Raw genomic sequence first — 17,081 nt, 5'->3', positions numbered from 1 at the left:
TAAGAGTCGTAAAAGGAAATAGAAGCTTTCACATTCGTAACACTAATCTTTCATTCTCTATCACGCATTAAAATCTCCAATGCCTGAAAATTGAAAACTGTAGAGCTGCCAACCTCTGCCTAGCGCACAGATCAAGTGCTACAGTAGAACTGACAAATGAAAGTGACAACATTTCGTGAGATCGTATTTTAGGGGCTTTCGTGCTTACATGGATTTGCAGTACAACATGCATATCTGGCATGTAAAATGCGGCAACTGCTAAGTCAATGATGATGTCTGTAAATAGCATTGTATATTGGCGTCGTTATTTCGCTTAGTTTTGTGTAAAAGTAATTACGTGATCGTTTGCTGCCATTATCAGAAACTTTGAAGTAAGTTCCGGATTTGTAATTTCTTCACTTTGAATATGTAAGACTTCCGATTTCCCTTAGTATGCGGAAACCATATTTGTTTTAGTGTATGCCTAGAAGGAGAATGCTAACGGGTCAGAGTGAAAGACGCAGAGCTAGGCAGACACAGTTTTTGCGTCGCGAAAGTAATAGCAATGTGAACATTCATAATGATAACGCATCTGTTTATTGAAAACTGAAATACTGATTCTTAAAATTAATTATACAATATGACAAATCAAACTTGCATAACGGGTAAGGAACTTCGCCGTAGATGTGAACAAAAGGAAACCATCATGTGTGTCCATAACCATTAGGAAAGGTAAATAGAAGCACACACATGTGAAAACTTTTCCTTTGTCTCTGACACTGCTATCAACTTCCAGGACCGAAGCTGCTATGTCGTTGAAGTTGTCAACAGTGGAAAACGAAACGTAGTAACGAAGTCGTCGGGGACAGCAAACGTTCTTTATTAACGTCGTTTTTTCACTTACTTTGGTCAAAGAGAAAACGGAACTAACTCTGTGTTCATTTTCCGCCGTCACCACCAAATGTAGGGTGTTCCTAATTTTCAGTATCTGCATTTTGAGTAGCTACGACGTCCTGTATTGTAACGAAACTGTACTTGTTTCAGGCTATGCCTCGAAAAAGAACATTAACGGGTCGGGCTGAAAGACGAAGAGCTAGAGACACACAATTTTTGTCAGATGTCAGTAACGATAATTCTATTGTCGTTCTAAAAGATACAATTAAATGTGCATGGAACATAATTACAAATAATTTTGAGAACTGTAATTGCGCTTTGATGAATTTACAACGCAGATATTGTAATGCAAATCATTTCGCGTCTGAGATGACCTTATATGATACAATGGCATTCACATTGTGTTTTCATAATGGTAAAATTAATTTGTCAACGTAGTGTATCAAAGACTCCCTTTAAATGCTTGAATAATTAAAGAGAAAGTAAAGAACTGTTTCATAGACACACGTAGCTACAACGCAGCATTTGCCAGGGATCTGTTCTGCGGCTAAAATTTAAGATACATGACATTATCCATCGCATATGAGATTCATTGACGCAATTGGTCGAATTTTGACCACATGCGATACTAGTTCTATTAATATGCTTAGGTCTGCTGATCAGATAGCATAAAATCCCACACAGCAGGTGAAGAATGACTTTATTGGTTGTTGCAAAGTATGATTGGTTGATTTGGGAAGAGAGGACCAAACAGCGAGGTCACCAGATCAAATGCAAAGTTTGCATGAAGAGTTTTGGAGTTACTTCCATCTTCAGAAATCTAAGTGCAAAGGAGGCACAAGGACAAGAGTGTTACTGGTCGTGTACAAAGCGGACTCACATGCTGTACAGAGAGGTCCCGATAACGTGCAGACGTCACGGTACACCTGACAGGTATTTATGGTGAATTGTCTTCAAAGAAGAACGGATGGAGAATAAAGATGCTTGTGAATCCACCTCACACCATCACATAGGGTCAGTGCAACGGCTCTTCATGCACAACACGCGATTTAACAGTACCCCAAATTCGGCAGGTCTGTCTATTCACTGCACCCTGTAGTGTAAAATCAGCGTCTTCACTGTACAGAATATTACCCAGCTATAAGTCACCAACTTCGATCCGCACCAGAAACCGAAGAGCGAATTCATAATGTTGGTGCGCATAGTGAGGTTTCAGTTGCTGCACTGTCTGGATGTTGTACGGGTATCAGAGTAAAGTAAATCGCAGAATATCTGTGGTGTTGACCATGGGATGGATGATTATCGTCTCACTGCACGAGCTCTACCCAGGGCAAATGCTGCGTAGTCAGTGGAGCAACGGCGACCTCGTCACTAACTTCCACTGGGGTAGGACGACTTCCTCTTCCGGGTGTAGGTCTTGTAGAACCCCAAATGACCCCCGACCGCCGAATCATGAGTACCATGCTAACTAGTTCCTGTGGAATACAGACCTTGACTTCACCATGGCTGTCTCCCCCTTTACACAAGAGGCCCCCACGAAGGCAATAGCCAGTAACGACATCGCCATCCGCCAACTGCTGCCGAATCGGTCCCCACCTAGGGTCCTCATCCTGTTTGTCAGCTAAGTCGCAGAAGAAACCGTGTGTCTCGGAGAGAAGGAAATTCACCCCAAGATCCGTCTCCACGTGGCCCTTGCCTTCCCCAGACTCTCCCGCGAACATACGGCTGAGAGCGTTGGCCACTTCATTGTCACTGCCCCTAATATGTCGAACCAGGAGATAAAGTCATCTTAACTTCGGCATGATTTTTAGCGAACTTATTAATCAAAGATCAAGTTCTGGCACTGGCCAAATAACTCGCGGAGGCTCATTTGTTTCAGTTCAGTTGTATTGCTCACCTGTTCTCCAGATAAAGTTGTGTAGTTTATATCTCAGAATATTGTCTGCCGTTGATGTCTGTTGTGTTAGAGACAATTGGCAGCGGTCGACGCATGCATACTGGGAGCAGAGCACCACGGGGGCAGAGAGATATTTAAGGCCATGTCCTCTCCTTTACATCTTGCGTTATGTTGTCACTTTTGCGTGATTCCATCTTTCTGGTGGAGGATTATAGCATCCGAAATTCAGTTGCATTTCAAAGTTGAGTATATTTCTATGTCATTTCCTGTCTCGTGGATCTCTCGTATTGATCTGAATCCTTTGTCTGCTCATGTCTATCGCCAATTCACACGAAATTTTGAAGCAACCTCATTTTAGGGGTATTGTCATATGATCATGTTCTAGTTGTAATCATTCTAAGAATATTGTTGATTAATCAACTGAGTAAGCAAGTTTGAAGATCGGTTTGGTCAAAATTAAAGCACCTCCTTAATTGTTTTAGTCATTTGTATATAGTTTTGTTTAGGAATGTTGGCTAGCCAAATGTTAAAAAATCTGTGTTCTTACGCTTAATCTGTTTCTCAGCTGATTGGAAGCAATGACAGTTCTGCTGGGAATTCTATGGACATTTGTACTATTTACGTAAAGCTAAATAAGTATATTTGCCTAGTCATAACCAAATTTCAAGTTTTACGGGTCTTGTTCCATGTAAAGAAATTTATTTATTATTTTTCCAACTGATCTGGCCTTATAAGGCAGTCTCCTGTATTATTGTGATTGTGATTTTATAATGCTTTCGATTGTAATAAAATATGTAGCAACTACAACAGATTACTATTGTGATTTTGGTGTGTCACTACCATATTTCATAGAGGATGAAATGTTTCATGAAATATTTAATTATGAATGCATTTTTAAAGCTAAATATATTGAAACCTGAATTTGGCTTCTCGGTTGAAGTAAAAAAAAAAAAAAAAAAAAGGTCTCTCTGTTTTTGATACATTCAACCCATAAAAGGGGTGGAATATAGGATGAAATGTTTTATGAAAATAATTCAGTGTGAAAGAATTTTTAAAGCTAAATCTACGAAAATTGTGTTATTGAAAAATACGTGTTTCACTGTTTTTGGAACTACAACCTCCCATGAGGTGCAATAAGGGCACACATATTCAATGACTCATCGCCTTCCAGCCCAACCTGCAAAGTATACGAACTTGACATTTGATGAAGGTGTAAATCTTACGATGTAAGCATCATTTAAGAAGAGATTGTTCGAAATTCCGCTCCTAAGGGGGTGAAATATGGGTTGAATGGGTTTTTTAAAATATGTCCCTATTGAAGCTAGAACTACAAAACTACGAAAAATGGCATTTGGTTTCTTTGTCAGAAACAAAAAAAACAGGTTTTAAGCATTTTCCGAAATTCTTCCATTAGGGGAATAAAATAATTACTGAAGGTTTTTTGAAAATAAATCATTATTAAAGAACTGCTAGAGCATTTTTAAAGCTGCATCTATGAAAATTGGATTTGAATTCTCGGTTGGATGTAAAAAAAAGTGTTTCGTTGTTTTTGGAAATTTAACTCACCAATAGCGTGAAATAGGGGACGAAAAGTTTTATGAAATATTTCACTATGAAAGCATTTTTAGAACTAAATCGATGAAGATTTGAATTGGGCTCTTCAGTTGTAAATAGAAGAATACATGTTTAATTGTTTTTGAAAATTCAACCCCTAAAAGGTGTGAGATGTTTCTGAAAATGTTTCATTGTGAAAGCATTACTAAATATATCTCAGAATTCGTATTTGGCTCCTCTGTTAGAATTTTTCAATGTTGCACTGGTTTTGGAACTTCAATCCTAAGGGGATGAAAAATTTTAATGAAATATTTATTGTGTTATATTAAAATATTTTAAGTCTGCATCTATGAAAACCGGTATTTCACTTCTTAATTAGATATAAAGAAATATGCGTTAGGGAATGAAAGATTCTACGGAGATATCACCACAAGACTACAAACGGCGTGATTAACAAAAACCTTGGACTTCAGCTATCGGTATTGCTTTTTGGTCATAAGAACATTCAGTAAAAGACCATGCTTCAATGGCGTTGAAAAGTTAAGAAAGTGTTGCAATTTACAAAAGACATAAAAAACAATTGAAGAAAAAAAAATTCTTTGCAGACCATACGGTCTTCGCAAGTAAAGAAGCGGATGATAAGCTAGCTCTTTATGCAAATGAGTTGGTCAGTTTAAGTTCCGTGACATGTAATGTAGCAGGAACCAAATCCAATAGTTGCTACGATTGGCTAAAGGGAAAGTTTTGCAGAATCAAGGGAAATCACTTCTACAAGTGGCTGAGAATCTCGTAATGAATAAAAATTATGTATTGAGGATTCCAAGGTGGGAGACGCAAAATTCCTCCCCCCCCCCCTCTCGCCTCCCCCCCCCCCCTCCTCCCATTGCTATCTTCCTTTTCCTATGGCAAAAAAAAACGAGAGAAATTTCCGCTGTGAAAAAATTTGCAAAAAAGAGAACGGCCCTTGAAATTTAACGCTTCAAAGTTTTAAGCCCTGCTCTTTCTGTATGTTGATTAGAAACTGTTACCCCACATGTGAAACCTGAGTACACAATCCGTGTGACATTTGATCAACGGTGTTCCTTAAGGACAGGTTGTGATTGAAAACGTTCGAAAATTCAATTTCTTTGTAATTGCATTTTTTAAGGGTGTACTTGTCTAGACTCTTGGAACGGAAAGGTTTTTTTTAATCCTCGCGTTACAAAAGTTTCTACAGCCCATTGTTTGAAGCAGTGTCACGGCTGCCATGAGCCGCCCGGCGTAGCCGCGCTGTCTCAAACGCCTTGTCACGGTTCACGCAGCTCCCCTCGTTGGAGGTTCGAGTCCTCCTTCGGGCATGGTTATGTGTGTGTGTGTGTGTGTGTGTGTGTGTGTGTGTGTGTGTGTGTTGTCCTTAGCATACGTTACTGTAAGTAGTGTGTAAGCATAGGGACTTGTGAAGTGTCAGGCAAATCCAACACCTTCCATGAAAACCCTGACATGATAAGCAAATCCAGTAGTATGTCACATAGCTCCGAATAAATCGTGACATTAAATTAACGAAAGTAATACGAGTAACGAGTGAGGAAATGCAATATCACAGACTAACACAAGAATGCCTAAATGCTTGTCATACCTTCCCACCATGAGACAGACGCAGTTCCGAGGGGAGAAACGAGAACAGAAGCCGAGAGCAGAACCGTGTTAAGCTGGAAGGCCCTACGATAAGGGACGGACGGACACCCACGTCGCCAACTAACTGCTAGGACCACACCACCCGCAAGTTTTAGCGTGAGACTTTTTCGCGTCTCTGTTACGTTAGGACCACCCCCCAGCCCATGTTAAAAGATAGAGCCCTCCAGAAGGACAGTACAGATCTTACGATAACGCTAAAAGGACCACACCAGCTGCAAGTTTCAGCGTGAGACTTTTTCGCGTCTGCTACGTTGCAAACTTTAAAAACATTGCCCCACCACGAAAAGTATAATGTTTCTCATTGGATAGACAGAATTTTTGTAGGCAGAGCTTAAGGTTAACATTGAGACCCTGATTGGTAAGATGAAAACACAGCCAGATAGTTTTTTTTTAAACCAACTTCGGTAAATTGTAGTAAGGAGAAGTTAGGGAGAGTTACTTCCGAGACGGCGAGGTGAGCGGAGCTGTGCTGCCCGTCGCCCCCTGACGAACACCGACAAGGTAATGAACGCACGCGATGCCACATAACAGCGCATAAAGCTTCTCTCAGAACTGCAGAAGTCTCATCTGTTACATCCCTTTTTTGCGTAATACTAGTGTCGATCGTCAATTAAAGCTCATGGTGTTCACATTTGCCACTTGAAGTAAAAATCTGAAACGCGATGATTTTTCTGTTATATAGTTATTGAGAAGCCACATCAGCCATTGTAATTTGCGACAAGTTAGATAAGTAATTAAAGATAATTGAGGGTAACTGTAGACCATTTTGATAGTTTTCTCTCTCTTGTGAAACTTAATTTAAACCTACATTATAGATGTGATATGGCATAGGTCATACTTCGATCCATTGTAGAACTTGGAAACCCATTCAGGGAATATTCGTTCACATTTTTGTTGGTTTTTACCATCCTGTATTAAAACATCTCCTTTTATCAATAGTGCAATTTATAAACAATGTTTTGTGATTAGAATAAAATTTCCAGTGGTAAACTTAACTGCTTTTTCGACGTTATTTTACCAGCTAACTAAAAATAGGAAAGCCTTGAACCCCTTCCACTAAATTTAGTTAGTATTAAGATTCTTTTACAGGGAGTGCAGTGGAGCTGACGCTGAAATCATTAAGTATTTGGTTTTATTATCGCTAGTCTCACTGAACTCTTCTGAATTCTACATGTCATGTGTGGTCTGGCGTCTCCTTACCAGCAACAGGTCCCAGGTTCAAACTAGTCAATACCCTAAAAAACACGCTCAGAGCGTCGTTGCGCGAAAGTGGTAGGGAGACACGATATAGAACAAGCAGACACCACGCAGAATGTTTAGAGACTGATGGTTCAAATGGCTCTGAGCACTATGGGACTCGACTTCTGAGGTCATCAGTCCCCTAGAACTTAGAACTACTTAAACCTAACTAACCTAAGGACACCACACACATCCATACCTGAGGCAGCATTCGAACCTGCGACCGTAGCGGTCACACGTATGCAGACTGAAGCGCCTAGAACCGCACGGTCACACCGGCCGGTTAGGAACTGACGACCTCAGCAGTTAGGTCCCACAGGAGCTTACCACAGACGGACAGTTGCCATGGGACACTCTTGAGTCGGAAACGCTTGCTCAGGAAGAAGGCCTACACTACGCTTGTCCATCCGCTTTTAGAATATTGTTGCGCGGTGTGGGATCCTTACCAGATAGGACTGTCGGAGTTCAAAGAAGGGCAGCACGTTATATCGCGAAATATGGGAGAGAGTGTCACTGAAATGATAGAGGATTTGGGATGGGTATGATTAAAACAAAGGCGTTTTTCGTTGCGACGAAATTCCAGTCACCAACTTTCTCCTCCGAATGCGAAAATATTTTGTTGACACCGACCTACATAGGAAGAAACGATCACCTCGATAAAATAATGGAAATCAGAGCTCGTACGGAAAGATATAGGTGTTCGTTCTTTCCGCGCGCTATACGAGATTGGAATAATAGAGAATTGTGAAGGTATATGAAGATAGTAACTGCCTCGAAAGAACAGGTACCACTGATGACCGTGCAGCTTCTCTAGAATAAATGATAATTAATTGAAACGCTCAGCTGCCGACAGGTGTTGATGTACCTCGGGGTACACATTTTCAGCTGTTCCCATCGAGGTATATCAACACCTGTCTGCAGCTAAGGGTTTCAATTAATTATAATTTATTCTAGAAAAGCTGCACGGTAATCAGTGGTATCTCTTCCTTCGAGAACAGTTACTATCTTCATATATGTAGTTAAAGGCTACCCAGCCATTAACCTTCGTCTGTGCGAATGCGCAAAGATTGCCCGAACTCTTACGGGAATCGTCACCTTAGTGTGCCCGAGTAATGAGTGGATGGGCAAATACCTATTACGTACATTACGTATGTTGATTGTGGACAGTTGGGAATGTGGGTCTCACGGGAAGCGTGCAAGGGTTAAGTCCCTGCAGTCGTGCTATTCATCTGTGTCCTCGGTGGCTCAGATGGATAGAGCGTCTGCCATGTAAGCAGGAGATCCGGGGTTCGAGTCCCGGTTGGGGAACACATTTTCAGCTGTCCCCATCGAGGTTGTATCAACAACACCTATCGGCATCTGAGGGTTTCAATTAATTATCAATTCTGAAGGTAATTCGATGAACCTTCTGCCTGGCACTTAAATGTGATTTGCAGAGTATCCATGTAGATGTAGATGAAAACTCGTCCCGTGTCGCACGTGCTCAAAACGATTCATACTACAGAATGCATGCAAACAGACTCGCCGAAAATACTGACGAATAACGATTGCTGCATATCCAAGTTACACAGATCGGCCTTTCCTGCCAAGAAGAACAGGGAATTGCTATGTAGGAACAATTCGAGCTAGAGGTAGGGCTCATAAGCACTCCTTGAATTGCAGACTAAACGTAAATAACGAAAATGCATTTTTGGTAAAAATTGGTCAAAACATAATCCTGTGCCCTCCGTATTGGATTAGCCGCTTTGAATATTGAAAATCTGACTTCAGCTTCCTGTTCAGCAACATTAAAAATATATATGTAACACTCAGTTCATGCAAATCGAAGTAATAATATAACTAAAAGTTTTCTCTAAACTTTGAACACTTTTTTTTTTTTGAGAAACGTTTATTTCTCAGAACGGCATGCAGCATAAACTAAAAGTGATTCGACCTCTTAACTTCTACCTCGGACCCCGAAAAGTAAACATTTTTCTTAGGAGCTTATAGCTATAATACGACATTTGTTAATATTAACTAATTTTTGTGTGGGCATAAGGAGTGAAACAAACCCCCAAAAATCGAACTCAAAGTTCGAATTAGCACTGTATCGTTAAATTTAAGGTTGTTTCATTGCGGTTCGGTATGCGCTCCCACAAATTTTATGTAATATCGACTGATGTTATCCATTTTTAATTTCAGAGAAATAATGTAGTATCAACTGATGTTATCCATTTTTGATTTCAGGTAACATCTGAGGGGCCACACTGCACGCACTCTGCGTACTTCAACTCGCAGGCCCTTGATCAAATCATAATTACGGGCGCCATTTTTTTTTTACTGAAAATCTAAAATAAAGCTCATAGTATGATCACTCGTAATTTCCAAACAGATCCTTCGAATGTATTTTCATTGTCTCAAAAAAATTTCCAAATGTACCATTTTTTGCTCATTTGAATGAGAACCTGGCCGTAATGGCGGAATATAGTCACGAGATTTTTTTCGGAGACGTTGTACGTTCGCGAGAAGAATTTCGTTCCACGCGCGTCGATGGACATTCCACAGATATTACTGTGTGTGTGTGCTACTCAGTCGTGCCATTTGAGTGTACATCTTTGCATAGTTTTCCTTTCACAATGTAAACAGTGCTCGGCTCAGTTGCTAACTGGCCATTGAGTGATTCCGAAGGTGTCGGATGTGCGGTGCGTTCGGTCTGCTAAGAAAGCAACAGACTGGCGTGGTGCGATGGCAGAAGCAGACACTGAGGGAGCTAGCTGTAGGGATGCCAGCGAACAATTTATGCCAAGTAAGACGAAGAGAACTATTCTAAAATTATGAGCCGTCTCGAAAGTGTTTATCATTAGTAAATCTTGTAGTTGAGACTGACAATCAATCTACAATAACTGACATATTTGCCTAGAGAGAGATACAGGAAATCCCCGCTCCTGATGAAATTTTGGTTGTGATGACAGGCCGATGGGTAGTGTAGCCCGAGATCTAAGTTAGGTTGTAGGGAGGTAATTTGATTGAGAGTTGTTTATGCCAACGATTATGAATGCCGAGTAAACGTTGTGCGAGCAGATTGCCCTGTAGCGTAGCCTAGTGTTTCCGTCCGCGCCATATTTAACACATTTTCTCTAGCTGTGTACAAAAGTCGCACAACAGCCACGAAAACTACGTTTCTGGTGGGGTGAGGGGAGAGTCCACTATGTAACTTTCAGTACAATTTTTAGTAAGCGCCGAAACTAGCCGAAATAGAAGCGTAATTTTAACTATATTTCCGTTTGTGGGAAAATAGTGGTTCTCCTCTTTCGGCATCAACTGTAATATGCAGGCGACTTATTAGAGTTTTTTTAATTCTGAATCATGATCTCAATAGACGCAGAGCTTTTTTTTACGTTACTTTATTCGTGGTCTATAGTAAACAATGCAACGGTCAATTCTTTGAAGTGCGACATGTGTCTGCAATGTTCGTAAGGCCAAGTTTGTATATATTCGGTGTCAGTTTTTTTATTTTTTTTTTTTGCCATATACTGTATAATTAAGGCGAGGAGGATAATGTTCAAGGAGCACTGCATTAGCAGTCTATGGAGAAATTGAGGATTTGGATCTGATGAACGGCATGCTCGGGCAGTTGGTGCAATTAGGTTGTCCACTGCGTAATTCGGACACAATGATCATTGCCTCTCCCTAGTAATTAGGGGACTCGGGTGCTAATCCTGGTCTGGCACAAATTTTCAACAGTGCCCATTGACTAAAGTCAGTGCCCATTGTCAGCTAATTTCATTGTTTCGGTGTTCAATTGTATTTTGTTCACGATACGCCGTCTAGCTTTTTCATGGATAACAGCTTTGGAAAGCGTACAGGTTATATTGATATTCGGTCGTCGTTAGTCCAAAGCTAGTATAGTGATTTTTAAACACAGTTGTAGTGCATATTAAGCCTACACACGTATTTGTGTCCTGTGTTTCTTTACCAAGAACTTCTTCGTAGGTAATTTCCCTATAGTGGTATTTTGTTTAAGTATTTATAGCCTGCAGGCTTGGATGAAATATGAAACACATGTCCGAAGTTTCTGTTGATGCTGCAGATACTGTTTTATCCGTACTACGGGCACAAACTCTTCATCTAATACAGGACACAATTTGTCTCGAGATTTAGCAATTTTTCGTAATATCGGCCTAGCTTCGATATATTTTTCTCTAATTCTTGTTTGGATTTAATCTTAAAACACACTAACTCTTCCACCAATTATTCGATAAATGATTTCATCCCTTTCGTAGCCTACAGTTCCTAAACGGTCGATAATATTAATAATTTCCTTTCTCACTTTTATTTCCTGTAGAATCTCCTGTTTATGGTTATTGCTAACCTGTTTCACGTTCTCACTTTTATTATTTTTATTTTTCTAGTTTTGTGACTGGTAGCAAAGTTTTCTTTGAATTCGGTTTTTAATTCTGAAATAGTAACAGTTAAAGGTCAAGTGAAGATTGCGATCTATTTGAGGAGAGTGGTTCGGAGATCTTTTATATTAGACGTACACAGGTCATGGAGATCCGTATCTATATAAAATTACTTCAAGTGTAATGTAGCCCATTCTCTTGTCATGATCTCGGCTGTATCGTAGCGCATTGTCTCGGTTAGGTTGGAGATTTTGGTTGAGAATTGCCGAAGTCAAAGAAAGTGATTACGAAGTCAAGACTGTGCTAACAAAACGATCTGTAGCGTAGTCCAAAATGTTCTTTCGGTCCTTCTAAAATCTCTTTTAATTAAAAATAACTAAAGCTGCAAGATACAAAGACAAAAACTATTACGTAATAGAGCAATCCCAGACTACTGTGGTGTACGTTGTGTACGTTTACTAATTTACTGTCAGTGAATATATATTTTTTACTCATTTGCTGGATTCCAGTTTTCCGCTTTTTGCGGCGAAAAACCTTTTCCTGCGAAGGGCCCATTAGCTTGTCGGTTATATTCGTGACTTTCTCGACGGTCAGTTATTTCATGGTAGTCTATCCACCGGCGTCATTGTTAGCACCGAATATAGATATAAGTATTAGGAAGTCTAATATGAAGCTAACGCATGAGTATGTCTAATGATGAATAAGAAAAATAGGATTGCGGGTTAGGTACTACAAGCAGCATAGTGAACGCGTTATTGTGGCCAAGATAGACACGAAGCCCAAGCCCACCACAGTAGTACAAGTAGTCCGCAGATGACGAAGAAATTGATGAAATGTGTGATAAGATCAAAAAAATTATTCACATAGTGGAGGGAGATGAAAATTTAATAGTAGTGGGTGACTGGAATTCGATAGTAGAAAAAGGAAGAAAAGGAAGCGTAGTAGGTGAATATGGAATGGGGGTAAGAAATTAGAGGAAGCCTCCTGGTAGGTTTTTGTCCAGAGCATAACTTAATCATAGCTAACACTTGGTCCAAGAATCATGAAAGAAGGTTGTAAACGTGGAAGAGACCTGGAGATACTGCAAGATTTTAGATGGATTATATAATGGTAAGACAGAGATTTAGGAACCAGGTATTAAATTGTAAGACATTTCCAGGGGAAAATGTGGACTCTGACCACAATCTATTGGTTATGAACTGTAGATTAAAACTGAAGAAACTGGAAAAAGTTGGGAATTTAAGGAGATGGGACCTGGTTGAACTGACAGAATCAGAAGTTGTAGAGTGTTTCAGGAAGAGCATTAGGGAACGATTGACAGGAATGGGGGAAAGTAATACAGTAGAAGAAGAATGGGTAGCTTTGAGGCATGAAATAGTGAAGGCAGCAGAGGATCAAGTAGGTAAAAAGACGAGCGCTAGTAGAAATCCTTGGGTAACAGAAGATATATTGAATTTAACTGATGAAGGAGAAATGACAAAAATGCAGTGAATGAAGCAGGCAAAAAGAAATACAAACGTCTCAAAAATGAGATCGGCAGGAAGTGCAAATGGCTAAGCATGGATGGCTAGAGGACAAATGTAAGGATGTAGAGGCGCATATCACTAGGGGTAAGATAGATACTGCCTACAGGAAAATTAAAGTGACAGCATAGGTGGGTGTGGTGGGAGAACTCATGGAAAAATTCCTGCAATAGTGGGTGTTAGAGCTGCACCTTTTTTAGATTGAAGTCAGCTGATAGGTATTCCTGCTTAAGGGAATTCTCTCTAACAAAAGAACCACTTTTGACAAAGCTTAGGCATCCGAGTAATGAGGGAATTAGTATATTTCATCAAAATGTACAAGGATTAGAGATAAAGTTAGTGAACCGCTTATAGATGTTGACTCAGAAATTATTGGTATATCTGAACACTTCTTCATTAAGGAGGTAATTCAGAGGCTTCCTTTACCCGGATACAGGTTGGCTGGCAGCTTTTCTAGGAGCTGTTTGCGGTGTGGGGGAGTAGCCATGTATGTGGAAAACGGCATCCCATTAGAGTCAATTGATGTTTCAAAGTACTTCACTGAAAAGGTGTTTGAATGTTGTGTAGGTGTGGTTAAATTTAATGGAGCTAAACTTCTAATTGTTGTTATTTATAGATCACCAGACGCCGATTTCACAACATTTTGCTAAAGTTAGAGGAGGTTCACTTTATAGGAAATACAAAAAGTTAGTTATATGTGGTGACTTCAATATTAATTGTGTAAGTGATTCTGCAAGGAAACGGATGCCGGTAGACCTCCTTAATTCATATAATCTTATGCAATCCTTGTTCTTTCCAACGAGAGTGCAAGGGAACAGTAGAACAACCATAGACAACATTTTTGTTCATTCCTCATTACTAGAAGGACATTGTTAGCAAAAAGGTGAATGGCCTTTCAGATCATGATGCACAAATTATAACTCTAAAAGATTTTTGTGCTGCAACACATGATAAATATAGTTATCAACTGTGTAGGAAAGCTGATCTAGTTGCTGCAGAGACCTTTGTAAACCTTATCAAGGAACAAGAGTGGCAAGATGTTTATAGCGCTGAGACAGTAGACGATAAATATAGTGCTTTTCTCAAGACTTTTCTCGTTCTCTTTGAAAGTTGCTTTCCGTTAGAACGTTCAAAACAGGGTACTAGCACAAACAGGCAGCCTGGGTGGCTGTCTATAGGAATAAGAATATCTTATAGAACAAAGTGGCAATTATATCAAAACGTTAGAAACAGTCAAAATCTAAATGCAGCAGCCCATTACAAACAGTAATGTAAGGTGCTTAAAAATGTTATTAGGAAGGCAAAAAGTAAGTGGTATGCAGATAAATAGCTAAGTCTCAGGATAAAATTAAAACCATATGGTCAGTCGTAAAGGAAGTGGCTGGTCTGCAGAGACATGTCGACGGAGATTGACTTAATAAGTAAATCACTAAAGACCAAGAACTCTAATGGATATGGCGGGGTATCTAGCAGAATACTGAAGTATTGTTCTGTGTATGTTAGCCCAGTACTTAGCCATATCTGTAACTTTTCCTTTAGTAGTGGTCGGTTTCCTGACCGATTAAAGTACACTCTACTGAAGCCACTTTATAAAAAGGAAGACAGGGATAATGTTGATAACTTTAGAGCTATTTCCATGCCATCGGTGTTTGATAAAGTTATCGAGAAGGTTGTATATATAAGGTTACTGGAGCATTTAAATTCACATAATTTGCTGTCAAATGTACAGTTTGGTTTAAGAAATGATTTAACAACTGAAAATGCCATATTCTCTTTTCTCTGTGAGGTTTTGGACGGATTAAATAAAAGGTAGCGAACGCTAGGTGTTTTCTTTGATGTAACGAAAGGTTTTGACTGTGTTGACCACAAAATATTACTGCAGAAGTTGGACCGTTATGGAGTAAGGGGAGTAGCATAGAATTGGTTTTCCTCTTACTTTAAGAACAGAAAGCAGAAGGTAATTCTCCGCAATATTGAGAGTGGTAGTGATGTTAGGTCGCAATGGGGCTCTGTTAAGTGGGGCATTCCCCAAGGGTCGGTGCTGGGGCCACTGCTGTTTCTTATTTATATAAATTATATGCCTTCTAGTATTACAGGTGATTCAAGAATATTTATGTTTGCTGATGACACCAGTTTGGCAGTGAAGGATCTTGTGTGTAATATTGAAACAGTATCAAATAATGTAGTTCATGAAATAAGTTCGTGGCTTGTGGAAAACAATTTGATGCTAAATCACAGTAAGACTCAGTTTTTACAGTTTCTAACTCACAATTCAACAAGGACCGATATTTTGATCAGACAGAATGGGCATAATATAAGCGAGACGGAACAGTTCAAGTTCCTAGGCGTTCGGGTGATAGTAATCTGTTGTGGAAAGCCCATGTCCAGGATCTCGTTCAGAAACTAAATGCTGCTTTATTTACCATTGGAACAGTATCTGAAATAAGTGACAGTTCAACACGAAAAATAGTCTACTTTGTATATTTTCATACGTGTATGTCGTATGGTATTATTTTTTTGGGGTAATTCTTCTGATTCCAAAGGTATTTTTGGCTCAAAAACGGGCTGTTCGAGCTATATGTAGTTCGAGAACCTCTTGTCGGCCCCTATTCAATAGTCTGGGATTTCTGACATTGCCCTCACAGCATATATTTTCTTTAATGTCGTTTGTTGTTAGCAATATTAGGCGATTCCCTACAGTTAGCAGCTTTCACTCAGTTAATACTAGGCAGAAATCAAATCTGTATGTGGAATGCACTTCCTTGACTCTTGTGCAGAAAGGAGTGCAGTATTCTGCTGCATCTATTTTCAATAAGCTACCACAAGAATTCAAAAATCTTAGCAGGAGCCCAAAATCTTTTAAGTCTAAACTGAAGAGTTTCCTCATGGCTCACTCCTTCTATTCTGTCGAGGAGCTCCTGGAAGAGCTAAAAAATTAAGCTGATTCCAGTGTTACATTGTTGATTTTCTTTATTTATACTTAAGACTTGTTGCCTGATTATGTTTTTATATTTCATTTTATCTGTTTCTACTATCGTGTTATAATTTCATATATTGACTCGTTCCATGACCATGAAGATTTCTCCTTAATTTGGTCCCACGGAACAATAAGTAAATAAAAAACCTTTGGAGAAAAGAGATCCACTTGTATGCATATCAAGAGCTCAGATGGAAACCCTGCTATAAGCAAAGAAGGTAAAGCAGAAAGGTGGAAGGAGTATATAGAGGATCTATACAAGGGCAGTGTACTTGAGGACAGTATAATGGAAATGGAAGAGGATGTAGATGAAGATGAAATGAGAGATGATATACTGCGTGAAGAGTTTGACAGAGCACTGAAAGACTTAAGCCGAAACAAGGCCCCGGGAGTAGACAACATTCCATTATAACCACTGACACCCGTGGGAGAGCCAGCCCTGACAAAACTCTACCATCTGATGAGCAAGATGTATGAGACAGGCGAAATACCGTCAGACTTCAAGAAGGATATAATAATTCCAATCTCAAAGAAAGCAGGTGTTGGCAGATGTGAAAATTACCGAACTATTTGTTTAGTAAGTCACAGGTGCAAAATACTCACGCCAATTCTTTACAGACGAATGGAGAAACTGGTAGAAGCCGACCTTGGGGAACGCCAGTTTGGATACCGTAGAAATACTGGAACACATGAGGCAATACTGACCCTACGACTTCTCTTAAAAGCTAGATTAAGGAAACACACACCTACGTTTCTAGCATTTGTAGACTTAGAGAAATCTTTTGACAATGTTGACTGGAATACTCTTTCAAATTCTGAAGGTGGCGGTGGTAAAATAGAGGGAGCGAAAGGCTATTTACAATTTGTACAGAAACCAGATGGCAGTTGTAAGAGTCGAGGGACGCGAAAGGGAAGCAGTGGTTGGGAAGGGAGTGAGACAGGGTTGTAGTCTATCCCCGATG

The 17,081-nt window shown here is 39.7% G+C and overlaps 1 non-coding gene across 1 annotated transcript; it reads left to right on the top strand.

Moving 5' to 3' along the window:
* The first annotated feature begins 8,471 nt into the window (after nucleotides 1–8,471).
* Trnat-ugu (transfer RNA threonine (anticodon UGU)) lies at nucleotides 8,472–8,545 on the top strand. Its single transcript has one exon. It is a non-coding gene; the product is annotated as a tRNA-Thr (tRNA).
* Nucleotides 8,546–17,081: the final 8,536 nt, after the last annotated feature.

Source organism: Schistocerca serialis, chromosome 12 (genome assembly GCF_023864345.2).
Source record: "Schistocerca serialis cubense isolate TAMUIC-IGC-003099 chromosome 12, iqSchSeri2.2, whole genome shotgun sequence".
Lineage (NCBI taxonomy): Eukaryota > Metazoa > Arthropoda > Insecta > Orthoptera > Acrididae > Schistocerca > Schistocerca serialis.
Note: the sequence above shows the minus strand (reverse complement) of the source record. Positions and strands in the feature narration are given on the sequence as shown.